Source organism: Nicotiana tabacum, chromosome 12, assembly GCF_000715075.1.
Source record: "Nicotiana tabacum cultivar K326 chromosome 12, ASM71507v2, whole genome shotgun sequence".
In the NCBI taxonomy this organism is placed as follows: Eukaryota; Viridiplantae; Streptophyta; class Magnoliopsida; order Solanales; family Solanaceae; genus Nicotiana; species Nicotiana tabacum.
The window spans coordinates 67,523,901-67,540,980 of NC_134091.1; the positions used below are offsets into that span (position 1 = coordinate 67,523,901).

General features: G+C 37.4%; 1 pseudogene; it reads left to right on the top strand.

The window, feature by feature from the left end:
* The first annotated feature begins 5,721 nt into the window (after positions 1–5,721).
* LOC107820059 (GDP-mannose transporter GONST5-like) overlaps positions 5,722–17,080 on the top strand; it is a 51,173-nt pseudogene continuing 39,814 nt past the window's right edge.

Here is a 17,080-nt window from a genome sequence, read left to right on the forward strand (position 1 = left end):
TATTTTTACCCAAAGGAATAATAGTGCTTCTACTTTGGTAAGTTTCTTCATTAATTTGGTGGTTTAGTTTTATAGAGAAGCTAGTTCGATAAATAATTTAGTCATGAATCTTTCACTGTTCGTTGTTGATCTAAGATAATTTAGAGGAGGAAAAATCCATGTTAAAGTGACTTAAGACACAAATACTTTTGTTCAAAGGAAGATAGGATCATGGAATTTTTCTGATTTTTTAAAATTTAAAAATTCGGGCTTTAGGAGTTCTTTGTCAAGATGCGTTTGTTCTAAATTTTCACATTTCCCTATTCTACTAGTATTTTACTTTACTTTTTATCTTCTTTAAATGGTTTGGGTGTTATGTGCTGGATGCCTTATTCTGTTTTTTTTTTTAAAATAAAAAATGAATATTCATAGAAAATGCTTCAGGCGCGACTTAATCTATCATCATGATTGTGTACACGTTCGCGTGACATAATTAAGATTTTTAAAATAAATCAAGGTACGCGTTCGCGTGACTTTGGCCAAGCTTTCTTAAATAATAATGTGTTATTAATTGTGTATACGTACGCGTGACCTGATTCTTGAAACAACAAACAAAACGAATACACGTACGCGTGATTCGTTTCAAGATAATTTCATAATTATGAATAATCAAGCAATTAAAAGCGGTAAAAAGGTAAATGTACATAGGTTCTAAAATGAGTAATTAAATTAAGCCAGGTATGATTAAAGCGACCGTGCTAAAACCACGGAATCCGAGAGTGCCTCACACCTTCTCTCGGGTTAATAGAATTCCTTACCCGATCTTCTGTATTCGCGGACCGTAAAACAGAGTCAAATTTCCTCGATTTGGGATTTAAAATAAACCGGTGACTTGGGACACCAGAAATTATCCCAAGTGGCGACTCTGAATCTAATAAATAATCTCATTTCGATTAATGTCACTTAAATTGGAAAAACTCCTTTCTTTCCTATTCCCCGGGAAAAAGGAGGTGTGACACTATGGATATAAAATTAAATGCTATAAACCATGATTTGGATTATTATAATTTGATTAAAATATTTACAGACTTTTTATGAAATTATTGATGTGCTAAATACGGTCGTTATTATACTTAATCATGAATACATCGCTACGACCGTTATTATTGAGATTGTGAATTCTATATTTGAGTTGAAGATCATTTTTGAGACTTGTTGAAATACTTGAATAATAAAGTACTTGAGGTTTATGGAATTGTTATTGGCTTGAAAGCCGCGTTTATGTTCAATTTGGAACATTCGTTTAAACACTCTCTTTGATGTTATTTATGCTTCCTACCTTTCTTGTTAATGATATACATGTACTTGGTACGGAAGAGTATAAAGCATGAAGGGTCATGTCGTTCTATTTCATATACATTATCATGTGAGGGAGAGTGTAAAGCACGAAGGGTGATGCCGTGGCATTTCGTATATATTATCATGTGAGGAAAAGTATAAAGCATGAAGGGTGATGCCATGCCATTCATATATATTATTATGCACGAAGGATAATACCGTACCATTTCATTTATATTATAATATAGGATGAGAGTAAAAGTACGAAGGGTGATGCCGTGTTATTTCATATTTACTATTATGTGAGGAAGAGTGTAAAGCACGAAGGGTGATCCCGTGCCATTTTAATTATATTATTATGCCATCATGCACATTATCATGTGAGGATAAGAGTAAAAGCACGAAGGGTGATGCAGTGTCATTTCAGTTACATTATCATGTTTTATATTATATATGGTCATGGAACAAAGGGTGTTTCCGTGTCGGCGAGGATAAGATACATACATTATATTATGATATCTTTTCGTTGTGTATACATTAATGCCTTTATCTTGAGTTGTTATTGTGCACCTATGTTTTCTATGTGATTTGTAGTCGTTCTGTCTGTGTCCTCTACCCCAATTATTGTTGTGCTACCCATGCCTTCTATCTGTTTAACTTGTAAATAGTATGAGATAAGTGCACGAAGGGTGTTGTCGTGCCAATTGATTTGATTTATAAACATACATTGGGTGAGAATGAGATAAATGCACGAAAGTGTTACCGTGCCATTCGATTCGATATCTAAAATATATTTCTCACACCAGGAAAATTATGAATTTACTACTTCAATTTCTCCTAGTTATCATTTACTGCCTCGCACAGTTATTTTATTGTTCCCTTAACTGTTATGTTTTATAATTGTTTCTATTGTTAGTATACTTCATATGTTATAACGGTGAGTATCATTTTACTAAAAATCCTCGTCACTACTTTGACGAGGTTAGACAAAATACTTACTGAGCACATGGGGTCGGTTGTATTCATGCTATACTTCTGCACCTTGTGTGCAGATTTTGGATGCTGATGTTGCGGTGTATGGCGGGAGCTGGCATTGAAAACGTTTTCGTAATCCGGTCATAGCTGCCTCTTGTTCTTAGTAGGTTTAGAATCATTAATCTGTTCATGTATATTTTAGACAGATGATGTATTTTATTTCATATTAACTTTGCAAATTCTAAATCTTAGAATCTCATGATTTGTACTATCAATCCTTGGAAAAAGTAGAAAGGTTTAGTTATTTTATCATTTATTTTCCTCGATAAACCTAATTAAATTGGATTGTAGTTAATTGGCTTACCTAACGGGTTAGGTTAGGTGCCATCACGACTGGTCGAATTTTGGGTCGTGATAATAATATGCTGGTAGAATTAGCCTTATTTGTGCCATATTATTTGTGTATTATGTCTTCTATGATTAGATAGATTGTATAATTCTTTGATTTCTCGTATTCATGATATTTCCTATGTTGAGATTATTGAGATGTTGGGTGTTGAGATCGTTGAATCAATTGACTGGTTGTTGGTACTAATTGTTGAAAGATTCTTATATGACGAGTGGTGTTCAGATACTATTGTTGATATTGAATTTGCTTCCCACCTTGCTTGGTAATGTGTTGTATGTGATTGCTTGGTGAGGAAGAGTGAAATGCACGAATGGTGTTGTCCTTCTTGTGAGGAAGAGTGATTGTGCACAAAGGGTATTTCCATGTCTTATTTATATTATTGCTTGAGTGATCGTAAGGATATGCACGAAGGGTGTTTCTGTGCTTGTGTTTACATTATAACATGAGGATGAGAGTAAAAGTACGAAGGGTGATGCCATGCAATTTTATTGATTTCATTGCTCTTTACTTTGATATTTGAAATGTGGACTTAGCTTTGTGGTTTCGTTATTACTTTTGAAAGAGGCTTACTTATTGACACTTAACTCTATGTTTTCATTTTATGCTCCTTTACTTGTGTACTTGTTATCCCTTTCACTTGTCATTATTTTGTTGTTATATTTGATACCATATCTGTTATTTTGTTACCTCTTGATATATAATTACACGGGTTTATTGTAGGTGTATTATTTTAGCCTCGTCACTACCTTGTCGGGGTTAAACTCGACACTTACTGAGTACAATGGGTTGGTTATGCTCATACTATAGTTCTGCACTTTTTGTGCATATTTAGATATCGGTACCAGCAAAGTCCGAGAGGTGCTTAGCAGATACCGGACATGTGATTCAAGGTAGTGATGCATTCTGTTCGCAGACCTTGAGTCATATTCTTATTTCTATTGTACTGTTTTTATTTTTTGGACTGTGTTGTATTTTTTTAAAATAGTGTATGTAGTAAACTCTAGAAGCTCATGTACACATCTTGGGATGGTTTGCGTTAGATGTTGGTACTAGACTTATTATGTACCCATATTGAGTTATTTTTACTTTATATTTTTATCTTGTTGTTAGTCGTGAATTGCTATTCTTTCGTGTTATCTATTGTGTGTTGGCTTGCCCAGCAAGCGGTGTTAGATGCCATCACGACCCCGACTGATTAGGATTTTGGGTCGTGACAAATGGAGAAAGAAAAATTAAATAGAGGAGGGGGACCGATCGTCTGCCTGGGGAAGAAGGGGATGGTTTATTTTATTAAGGTATAGCGTACGAATTACATGCACTATACATCACCTATTTTGAATTAAGGTATAGCGCATATATTACATGCGCTATACGTTAACGGAGTAACTAGTCGTTAACGTATAGCACATGTAAAATATGCGCTATATATAAAATGGTACCCAATTTTTTTATACGCCTATTTTGGTCCACTACTAGAAATCCGGTTAAAACTGACCAACGTTGGTCGGTAATGGCCAAAAAATAACCAAAACGCAACCATTTACGTGTGGACGGTATTTTTGTGGTCGAAAAGGCATACCGACCAAAGTTGGTCGAAAATTACCGACCAACTTTGGTCGGTCAATTAAATTCAAAAACAAATATTGAAAAAATTCCGACCAAAGTTGGTCGGTATTTTAATTATGTAATAAAAAGATTCACCATCTGGGAATCGAACCGGGGTCTGTACTGTGGCAGGATACTATTCTACCACTAGACCATTGGTACATTTTATTTTAAGACTGTCTTTTATTTGATTTATACTCTTTAATTGTATTTTCGCACGAAAATAAGCGACCAAAGTTGGTCAGTTTTATTAAAAAGTAAAATTACTGACCAAAGTTGGTCGGTTTTTTTAATATTAATTTTTATTTATTTTAATTGAAAAACCGACCAAAGTTGGTCGGTTTCTTGAAACATAAATTTCGCGGGACTCAAAAATAGTTTTCCGCATTTTTGCGCCAAAGAAAACCGACCAAAATTGGTTGGTTTCGTAAAAAAAAAATTAAATTTTTTTTTTTTGAAAAATCAACCAACTTTGGTCTGTTTTTTGGTCAGTTTTTTGACCGACCAAAGTTGGTCGATTTTTGCCGAATTTCTAGTAGTGGTCCCTTGAGTCCAAATAATTGTTACTTGGGTTCCGGACTCCACAAGTAATAGCCAGATTCAGATTAAATTAGTTCTCATTTTTTGTTATGTTTTGATATTGAACAGTATTGTTAGTTTATTGTAAATATTAATTTTATTTCATAATAAATCTCTATAAATATCCACACAAAAACAAAAACATAAGATGTAAAATATTCGTCTCCTAAACTTATTGTGCAACAAAATCACTGTGATATCTTAAGCAGTGTTTTAGTTACAAAGATAAGCATAACAATTTTCAACAAAATATGAAATTATTTATCCTGCGTTTGGTGAACTTTAAATTCTGATATAAGTAATTTTTGAGATTTGTGATATTATTTTTAAACTACATTTAATGGAGGATAACTATCCCGGGAGTTAGTAATCCCGAAATAAAAATAATAAAATGACATGTTTATCCTTCTCTAAAACTCTTCCTCTGAATTATGTTAAGAAAGTTAAGATTAAAATTAAAAATAATATTTATTCAAGTTTATCCAATATTAAATTAAATATATATTTTTTACATTAGATTTTGTATACCTCAATATATTAATTAAATAATCTTATTGTTATTAAATTCTTCTATTATAATTACATTACATATTATAATGTGAGCATAACTTACTTGATAGCTTGCCAGCCAAACCACCCTAATGGTCTCAAGTGCAATTGTCCCATGAATATTCTACGCTTACGAAACCTAGGAAACGTGTCAAGCGTACTAAAATAAATACCATTGGAGAGATGTTCCATTTCCTTAAAAAGCAAAAGACAAGACATTCTTCTTTCTCCTTCTGTATTAATTATACTCTTTACTGTTGCATTAATCCTCCTTTTGTCTTCTCATTTTTTCTCGTCGGCGTCTCTATATTTCTCTATTAGATGACTCATTGGCTTCTGACCCGTTTCCAATTTAGCTCATTTTTAAGATAGGGGGCTAGAAGAAATGGAGGAAAGTGTGTTGTGCCAGTGGACTGTGATTCGATCCATTTTTGCTATTGTTCAACGGTGGGGCTTTAATATAATGTAGCTGTTATTATATATCATGAACAAATGGATCCTTCAGGTCTGTTGTTTGTTTCTTTAATTCTTTCTTATGCCATTGTGGTAGTGTATCTGAAATATTCTTGAAACTTTAATTTATTTTAGAATTTGCGATCTCATCAGACTTAAATTATGCTACATTACATAGTTTTAAAATAGTTGAGACGTGTTGAATGTGTGTGTGCGTCTGTATATATAATATATATATGGCTGATTTCTTGCATATCAATGAAGTGTAGGGTTTGAATACTTTGTTAATTATTCTGTCGGGCATAGTTTTTCTTCATCAAGTCTCCGTACGTTATTCTTCCTTTAGTTAGTAAAAGTTGCAAATTAAGTCATTGATAATCAGTTAGATTTTGAAGTCATTTGCCGACCCCAACTTTGTTTGGGACTGAGTAGGCGTAGTAATTGTTGAGTGATTTGAGTTTAGTCATTCCCTTCCCCGAATTGAAGTTCGAATCCTTCCAGTAACATGCTGGTTAATGGATTCTATGTGAGGCATGGACAATGAATGTGCCAATCTCCCCTAATATGTGAGTATAACCTCTGAACAATGATAATTCAGATGCTCACATATAAACCCGGAAAGTGAGAGACAACTGAGCTTCAAACTAAGAGAATGTAGATTAACATAATTAAAAAGCAGTTTTAATTGGGAGTATTAAAATGCCCGGAAAGTGAGAGACAACTGAGCTTCAAACTAAGAGAATGTAGATTAACATAATTAAAAAGCAGTTTTAATTGGGAGTATTAAAATGCTCCAACTTAATACTTCTGGAAGAGAATTAAAAAACAAATGCAAAAAGAAAAACTTCAATGAGTTTTTCTGGTTACAAAGTAGGATTTGCAGATAATTAATAACCCAATATTTGGATAATTCTAACGCATTCAGGTAATAACCAAGAGTTTGTACACAAGGAACCCGAGAATGTTGCAAATGGCCTTTTCCTTGGGTTGAGAAGGTCAGTGTGAAAGTAATATGTTCCGACTTTCCCAGGTGTTCCACCTTTCCTTTTATCTGTCTCGGAATAAGTCTACCTTACTAAAAAGAAAAGTCCTTACTGTGAGAGTTGAACAGTTCTGAATTTACACTAGCTACTAGGAAAAACTATGTCTTGCTTGCTTCTGTGTACTACAACTGATCAAAGGAAAATGTCTAGTACATAATTAATCTTGATCTACTTGGCATTTCCCTGTGATATGGAAAATTAAGGAAGCTATGCAGTTATACTAGTCTCCAATATGTGCTCATATCTTTTATGAAGTTCAGGAGAAACACTTACCCTTGTAAACTTCAGAAATTTAAACTTTTTACTCGTAGAATTGCCCTTGTTATTCCTGAGGCTGCCGAGTAAACCTCAACTGATGTTAACAGTTTATAGGAGCAGTGGTGAATTGTAATGAGAAACAATAACAGATGATAAACAGTGTAATGTTGTCTACACATCTAGCAACAAGCTTGCTGAGTCATATCCAATTTCTCATATCCTTTACTCATATTTGCCCAAAAGACAGGTTTAGAATCTTTCTTGGATCAGCCATTTTAGTGTAGTATATTGTAGTTTGACCTGAACAGGTCTCTTGACATCGATCCTGTGCGTCTTTTTATTTTCTGGGTAACGTATGGCTTCACAAACCTGTCCCTCTTGTATGGAGGTGGCAAACTGAGAAAACTTTAGACAAGTACGGCTACGTAGTTATATATATTTACGCATTTTGCCCTACGTAGTTATATATATTTACGCATTTTGCCATGTGTTCTCTTGATCTTGGTCAGGGAAGATTGCTTCTCTCTCAGTTAGGCACCTTTTTCTTTTGTTGGTGAAATTTTTCATCAGTTAGTTTACAAATGTTCATAATATCAAGAGCTTGCAACTTCTCATGTGCTTGGAATGGTCTGTTCCCCAGATATCACACTACATTATGGATATAACATGATTCAGTCAGGAGTCATCTTGAGTAACTCGGGGTCCTCTACGTCAAAGACTGTAAAATTGACTTGCTGATTCAAGAATTGAGGTTGAGTAGCTTCTGATTTTAGCACAATCTAGTTCTCCACATACGAGAAAAATTAGTATTATGATTCCCTTCCCAAGTTTACACATCTAATCCAAATTTCCATGCCTTCGTCATACAACCACTAATATTTCTGCAAGCACCTTTCTCATGATGTAGAATAATCTGGAACATTAGTGATTGCCTCTTATATGGATGCCTTAATTTTTTGATAGCCGAGAAATTCCAAGGGCCAGCAGTGACGCACGGTTCAAAACTATATGGCTTCTGTTATTCTCTTTCTTCTTTTATTTAGATGACGATTACATTGCTTAGACGATGGTTAGATCCACAAGCTTTTTGCCTATTCTCGGTACATGTGTACATAGGATTGAGGGAGGTGTTCATAACACGCAGCGGAAGGTAATAACAATCCTATATAGATCTTTTCATGTTTAAAATTGATTTTGCATGTCAAAGATCGGATCTAAAACGTACCTGGTGAAGAATCTCGTTTCAAAATTTTTCGATAGTGCGAAGGCTCTATGTGTATCCACACCGCGACCGATCTTTGCTATCAACTCTTTGATAAATGAAAATCGCGAACAAATTGAATAAAAAATACCGGGCTGAATTTTATCAAAATTTCAGCTTTAACGTAACAGTACAAGGAAACTAATTTTCCTTCTCAAAGTATGCTCTCTTTTATTTGTGTAGCTCTGCCAAACCTTTTTTACTCATCTTCGTTTTTCATCTCGTGATTTATATATATACATGTAATGACCCGGCCGGTCGTTTTGAATATTACATCCTCATTTCCCCATTTACTGTTCAATTCATATTTTACAGTTGTTATATGATTTACCGGGGTAATTGGTTCGGGTCCGGTGAGGTTTTGGAATGAATTGGAACACTTAGTTCCAAAGTTTAAAGCTTAGGTGAAAATAGTTGACCGGATATTGACTTATGTATAAACGACCCCGGAATAGAGTTTTGATGATTTCAATAGCTCTGTATGATGATTTTGGACTTAGGAGCGTGTCCGAAAAATTATTTGAAAGCCCGTAATTAAATTAGGTTTGAAATGGCGAAATAGAAAGTTTAAGTTTGGAAGTTTGACCGGGGAGTTGACTCTTTGATATTGGGGTCGAAATCCAGTTCTAAAAATTTTCATAGGTGTGTTATCTCATTTATGACTTGTGTGGAAAATTTGAGGTCAATCAGACTTGATTTGATAGGTTTCGGCATCGAATGTAGAAGTTGGTTTCAGAGCCTAGGTTACATAGGTCTCACGAGTCATGAGCAAGTTTAGTAGAGTCTTGCGGATCGATACGGAGATGTCGGTACTTATCTTCGAGAGGCTGCCAAACCCTTAGGAAAATTTCACTTTCTTGTATTCTGCCGTGCGAGATTGTTGATTCCGGAAACTAAATTTCTGTTATTCTATTCTCTCACAGATAGTGAGGACACGTACTATCGAGACCAGCCAGTTACTCTAGTAGAACTGGTAAAACTACCAGTTGCTCCAGCTCAAGAGCAGATTCTAGATATAGTTGAGCCGGCGGGGCCAGCTTAGGCACCAGCTGTGCCTATTGTGATTCTAGGCCTTCAGGAGGCTGTAGCACAAATATTGTCTATTTGCACTGGCCTTGCTCAGGTGGTTTCGGCTCAGGCCGCACCAGCCACTTCTCAGGCCAGGGGAGGTACTCATACCCCTATTGCCCATACTCCAGAGCAAGTAGTGTAGGGACTTCAGATACCGGGGGCACTACCAGTCCAGCCGGTTGCAGCTGCTCAGGCCAGGTGGGTCATATTATGAATGACAAGGAGCAAAAGAGATTAGAGAGGTTTGGGACACTTCATCCTCCAACTTTCAGTGGAACTGAGTCAGATGATGCTTAGGATTTCTTGGACAAATGCCAGTAGATGCTTCATACAACGGGTATTCTGTAGACCAGTGGGGCCTCATTTGCTACTTTTCAGCTGACCGTGGCAGCCTTCAGATGGTGGGAGACTTATGAGAGGAGCAGAGCAGTTGGTGCAGCACCACTATCATGGCATGAGTTCTCCGTATTATTTCTGGAGAAGTTTGTGCCACAGACTCGCAGAGAGGAACTGCGTAGGCAGTTCGAGTATTTACGTCAGGAGGACTTGTACGTGACTCAGTATGAGATGCAGTTTTCAAAATTGGCTCGTCATGTAGTTTGGTTGGTCCCCACTAAGAGGGAGAAGATCATGAGGTTTATTAATGGCCTCAACTATCAGTTCTGTTTTGTTATGACTCTAGGGAATGTAGCAGGTGCTAAATTCGATGGGGTGGTTGACAGTGCTCGACGGCTAGAGATGGTCCGTACTCAGGAGCATGAGGAGAGGGAGGCCAAGAGGTCTCGTGGTCCAGGTAATTCTAGTGGTGTTCCTTCTGGGGGACAGTCCTATCATAGCAAGGGTTGACCTTATAGGCCCGCTCAGATGGCTCGTCCAGCTCATCGTGGCACATCAGCTAGCCATTCATACGGTGCCCGGCCGAGTCAATCTTCTTTTAGTGCACTTCCAGCTCAGAGTTCATCTCGTGCACCATCAGTTCAAGGTTCATCTGTACCATGTGCTTCTGGTAGTTATTTTGGTCCTCGGGATCCACCTCAGTACTTGCCGACATTTTCAGAGAGGGTTCTTGTGAGTGTGGAGATTTGGGCCACATAAAGAGAAATTGTCCCCGCCTATCGGGGAGGTCCAGTTCAGCAGAGGAGTCAGGCTGCGACTTCCGCACCACTTATTTTACCACCCGCCCAGCCAGCACGGGGTGGGGCACAGACAGTTAGAGGTCGCTCAAGGGGGGAAGCCGATCAGGTGGCGGTCAGGCCTGATTCTATGCTATTTCTTCTAGGCCAGATGTCGTTGCTTCCGATATAGTGATCACAAGTATGGTCTCAGTGTGCCACAGGGAAGCTTCTATATTATTTGACCCTGGCTCCACATATTCGTATGCTTCATCATATTTTGTACGTTATCTGGATATGCCCCGTGAGTCCTTAGTTTCACATGTTCATGTATCTACGCCGGTGGGCGATACTATTATTGTGGACCATGTGTATCGATCGTGTGTGGTAACTATTGGGTAGACTGGAGACTAGAGTTGATCTCTTATTAATTATTATGGTTGATTTTAATGTAATCTTGGGTATGGATTAGTTGTCTCCATGTCATGCTATTCAAGACTGTCATGCAAAAACCGTAACGTTGGCGATACCAGGATTGCCAAGGGTCGAGTGGAGAGGTTCTCTAGATTATGTTCCCAGCATGATAATTTCTTACTTAAAGGCTCAAGGGATGGTTGGGAAGGGGTGTTTGTCATATTTGGCCTTTGTGAGAGATGTTGATACAAACACTCCTACTATTGATTCTGTACCGGTAGTGCGAGACTTTCCAAATATATTTCCTATAGACCTGCGGGGTATGCCACCCGACAGGGATATTGATTTTGGTATTGACTTGTTGCCGGGCACTTAGCCCATTTCTATTCCTCCGTATCGTATGGCACCAGCTGAATTGAAAGAATTGAAAGAGCAACTTCAGGAACATCTTGATAAGGGGGTTACTAGGCCTAGTGTGTCGCCTTGGGGTGCACCGGTTCTATTTGTAAAAAAGAAAGTGTACTATGCGGATGTGCATCGACTACAGCCAGTTGAACAAAGTTACAATCAAGAACAAGTATCCTTTGCCTCGTATTGATGATTTATTTGACCAGCTTCAGGGAGAGAAGGTGTTCTCCAAAATTGATTTGAGATTTGGGTATCACCAGTTGAAAATTCGGGATTCGGATATTTTAAAGACGACATTCCGGACCCGTTATGGTCACTATGAATTTCTCGTGATGTCATTTAGGATGACCAACGCCCCAGCAGCGTTTATGCACTTGATGAATAGTGTATTCCAGCCGTATCTTGATTTTTTTGTCATAGTATTTATTCATGATATTCTGGTGTACTCGCGTAGCCAGGAGAAACATGCACACCTTTTGAGTATTGTATTACAGAGGCTGAGGGAGGAGAGACTTTATGCCAAGTTCTCCAAGTGTGAGTTTTCGCTTAGTTCGATGGCATTCTTGGGACACATAGTGTCCATTGAAGGAATTAAGGTGGATCCGAAGAAGATAGAGGCAGTTCAGAGTTGGTCCAAGCCATCTTCAGCTACTGAGATTCGGAGTTTTCTAGGCTTGGCTGGTTATTATCAGCGCTTTGTAGAAGGCTTCTCATCTATTGTGGCGCCTATGACTAAATTGACCCAGAAAGGTGCTCAATTCAGGTGGTCGGATGAGTGTGAAGAGAGCTTTCAGAAGCTCAAGATTGCCTTGACCACAACTCCAGTTCTAGTTTTGCCTTCAGCTTCAAGCTCTTATACATTATGATGCTTCTTGGATGGGTATTGGGTGTGTCTTAATGCAGGATGGTAGAGTGATTGCTTATGCTTCGCGCCAGTTGAAGTCACATGAAAAGAACTACCCTGTTCATGATTTAGAATTAGCAGCCATTGTTTATGCATTGAAAATTTGGAGGCACTATCTCTATGGTGTGTCTTGTGAGGTATTTAAAGATCATCGGAGCCTTCAACACTTATTCAAACAGAAGGATCTAACTTTGTGGCAGCGGAGATGGTTGGAGCTGCTAAAGGATTATGATATTAATATTCTGTATCATCCCGAAAAGGCCAATATGGTGGCCGATGCCTTTAGTAGAAAGGCGGTGAGTATGGGAAGCCTTGCATTCATTCCTGTTGGTGAGAGGCCTCTTGCAGTTGATGTTCAGGCCTTGGCCAACCAGTTCGTGAGATTAGATATTTCGGAGCCCAGTAGGGTTCTAGCTTGTGTGGTTTCTCGGTCTTCCTTCTATGACCGTATTAGAGAGCGTCAGTATGATGATCCCCATTTGCTTGTCCTGAAGGACACACTTCAGCACGGTGATGCCAAAGATGTTACTATTGGAGATGATGGGATGTTGAGGAAGCAAGGTCGGATTTGTGTGCCAAATATAGATGGGCTGCGTGAATTGATTCTTGAAGAAGCCCATAGTTCGCGGTATTCCATTCATCCGGGTGCCACTTAGATGTACCACGATTTGAGGCAACACTATTGGTGGAGAAAAATGAAGAAAGATATAGTTGGGTATGTAGCTCAGTGTTTAAATTGTCAATAAGTGAAGTACGAACATCAAAGTCTCATGTTTTGGATTTCAGTACAGTGCAGTTAGATGGTAATTTGACTTATGATGTAGAGCCGGTGGCCATTTTGGACCGGCAAGTTCGAAAGTTGAGATTAAAGAACATAACTTCAATGAAAGTGTAGTGGAGAAGCCAGCCAGTCGGAGAAGCTACTTGGGAGACTGAGCGGGAAATGCGGAGCAACCCTATTTAAGGCTCCAGGTATGATTCTAAATCCGTTCGAGGACAAACGTTTGTTTAGAAGGGGGAGAATATAATGACCCGGCCAGTCATTTTGAATATTACAGCCCCGTTCTCCCATTTATTGCTCAATTCATATTTTACAGTTGTTATGTGATTTGCCGAGGTAATTGGTTCGGGTCCGGTGAGGTTTTGGAATGAATTAGAGAACTTAGTTCCAAAGTTTAAAGCTTAAGTGAAAATAGTTGACTGGATATTGACTTATGTGTAGACAACCCTAGAAATTTGATGATTCCAATAGCTCCGTATGGTGATTTTGGACTTAGGAGCGTGTCCGAAAAATTATTTGGAAGGAAGTTTAAGTTTGAAAGTTTGACCGGGGAGTTGACTTTTTGATATCAGGGTCAAAATTCAGTTCTGAAAATTTTCATAGGTCTATTATGTCATTTATGACTTGTGTGCACAATTTGAGTTCGATCGGACTTGATTTGATAAGTTTCGGCATCGAATATAGAAGTTGGAATTTCTTAGTTTCATTAAGCTTGAATTGGGAAATGATTCGTGTTTTTAGCATTGTTTGATATGATTTGAGGCTTCGAATAAGGTCGTATGATGTTTTGGGACTTATTGGTATATTTGTTTGAGTTCTCGGGGGCTTCGGGTGAGTTTCAGATGGTTAACGGATCAAATTTGGACTTAGAACAATTGAAATTTGTTGTTGCCTAATGATGCAATTGCACCTTCGGAAATTGGCTCGCAGGTGCGAGCATTCCATCACAGAAGTGACCAGGCGTGGGTTGAGGCAGAGGTCGCAGAAGCGAGCAGATGGTCCGCAGAAGCAGAGTTGCATCTGCAACTGTACGACCGCAGAAGCGCAGAGGCCGCAGAAGCGGCTTGCTCCTCGCAGAAGCGGGAAGACGACTGCAGAAGCGAAGGGAGGCCAGCCTTAGAAAAAATCGCAAATGAGGTGGATTCTCCGCAAAAACGGAACCGCATATGCGGTTAAGTGTCCGCAGGTGCGTAACCTTTTGACAGATTACAAAGCAGAAGTGTTCCGACATTTTTGTCATTTTGGACATTTCCAACACGGGTTGAGGCAATTTTTGAGTGAGATTTCACAGGAAAAAACTTGAGGTAAGTCACTTGCGATAATTGTTAGTCAATAATATTGAATTATCATCGATTATTCCGACTAGATTATGTATTTTTGAGGTGTAATTCGAGGATTTGGGCCTAGAGATTTTAAAACAATAAATTAAGATTTGAAGGTCGAGTTGATGTTGGAATTTGGTAAATTTGGTATGGTTGGACTCGTGGTTGAATGGGCGTTCATATTTTGTAAATTTTATCGGGTTCCGATACATGGGACCCACTGGCGATTTTTGAGTGGAATTTTAAATTTTGTTAGAAAATTAGTATTTTCATATGGAATTAATTCCTATAATTTGTAATGACTGAATCGAATTAATTATGACTAGATTCGAGGCGTTCGGAGGTCGATTCACGAGGCAAAGGCATATTGGAATAGAGAATTACACAGTTGAAGTAAGTAACACTTCTAAACTTGGTTCTGAGGGTATAAATCCCCGAATTATGTATTATGTGAACTGTATGGAGGTGACGCACATTCTAGGTGACGGGCGTGTGGGTGTACACCATAGAAATTGAGACTTAAATAAATTCTGTGGAGTTGTATAATTAGAGAATCATATCATTATCCACATATCCTCCACGCGTTAGAGGAAATTGAGTTGAGACTCATGTTAAAGATCATGTTTAGGCTATGTGCCGATATTTTGGGATCCGCAGGATAGTTTTGCTGTTGAATTAATTGTTTAAATTTACAATTATGTATTCAGTCACATCTATCATTTGCATATCATATCTTAGTCTTTGTTGTCATTCATTGATACATCATATCATCATGTCGGGTTGATCTTTATATCATTGAGAGCCCGAGAAACTGGAGATTTTGAGTGATGATTATGGGATCAGGCTACACGCCGCAAGATGTTTTATTTATTTATGCTTGGATCCTGATATTATAGCGCTTGGGCTGAAGGATCCCCTCCGGAGTCTGCACCCCCACAGTGAGTGCGGTTGATTTATATTGAGGGATGGATCTTCCCTGGGCATGGATCTTGCCCGAAGCATTTATATTGAGGGATGGATCTTCCTTGGACATGTCCGAATCATTTATATTTGGGGATGGATTTTCCCCTGGGACGGATTTGCTTTATGGATCTTCCCCTGGACTAGATTGGCCTTATATAGTACTGAGTGACTAATTGTCAGTTGATATATATATATATATAGGATGGATCTTCCCTGGGCTGGATTGACCATATACAATACTGAGTGATTGAGTATTCTGAGAGTGTGAATACACGAGGTTTTCATTGTGGTACATCACATACAACATATATTTTTGGCATGTAGATATAGAGATCATATCATGCAGATTTTATCTATTTTTCCTGTACTGAGTTTAACTGTTGAACTGGAAAGCATGCCTATATTTCTGTACTGTTATTTCTGTACTAGACTGTACATGTTGAGCTTGTCACTACTTTCATCCCAGAGGTTAGTCTTGTTACTTATTGAGTTAGTTGTACTCATACTACACTCTGCACTTCGTGTGCAGATCCAGGTACTTCCGGATACGGCAGTTACCAGATTTGAGGATTTATCTGTTGGAGACTATTAAGGTAGCTGCTTGGCGTCCGCAGACCTTGACTAACTTTCCTTTCAGTTATTGTAATGTTCTATATTTTCAGACAGTGTTCTTATCAGTCAGACTTTGTTATTATTTAGATGCTCATGTACTCAGTGACATCGGATTTTGGGAGTATACTTATATCAGTATTTATGAGATTTTATATTAAATTTAAATACGGAAAACGGCCAAAAATGCCCTTGAACTATTTGAAATAGCTCAAAAATACCCTCTATTGGTTTTTGGTACCAAAAATATCTCTACCATCTATATTTTGGACCACAAATGCCCTTAAACCGTTAGTCTTGCCATTGAAGGTGACATGGCAGTCCAACTAGGTTAGATTTGCTTGCATGGCCATCCACCTAAGCAATCCAACATGGCAAAATTATTTTTTCGAAAAATTTATTTTTTAAAATACAAAATCAACACTTATTCCGAAAATATTAGAAAAAATTCCGGAAAAATTATTTTTCCGAAAGAATAATTTTTCAGAAAAAATATTTTTCCGAAAATTTTTTACTTTTTTCGGAATAAGTGTTGATTTTATATTTTAATAAAATTTTCCAAAATAAATAAATTTTACGGAAATTTTTTACTTTTTTCAGAATAAGTGTTGATTTTTGTATTTTAATAAAAATTTCCGAAAAAAATAATTTTTCCGAAATTTTTTTACTTTTTTCGGAATAAGTGTTGATTTTGTATTTTAATAAAAATTTCCGAAATAAATAATTTTTCCGAAAATTATTTACTTTTTTCGGAATAAGTGTTGATTTTGTATTTTAAAAAAAATTCGAAAAAATAATGTTTCCGAAAAAATAATTTTGCCGTGTTGGATTGCTTAGGTGGATGACCATGTAAGCAAATCTAACCCAGTTGGACTGTCATGTCACCTTCAATAGCAAGACTAATGTTTTAAGGGCATTTGTGGTCCAAAATATAGAAGACAGAGATATTTTTGGTAACAAAAATAAATAAAGGACATTTTTTAGCTATTTCAAATAGTTCAAGGCTATTTTTGGCCCTTTTCCGAATTAAATATTATGTTTTCAAAC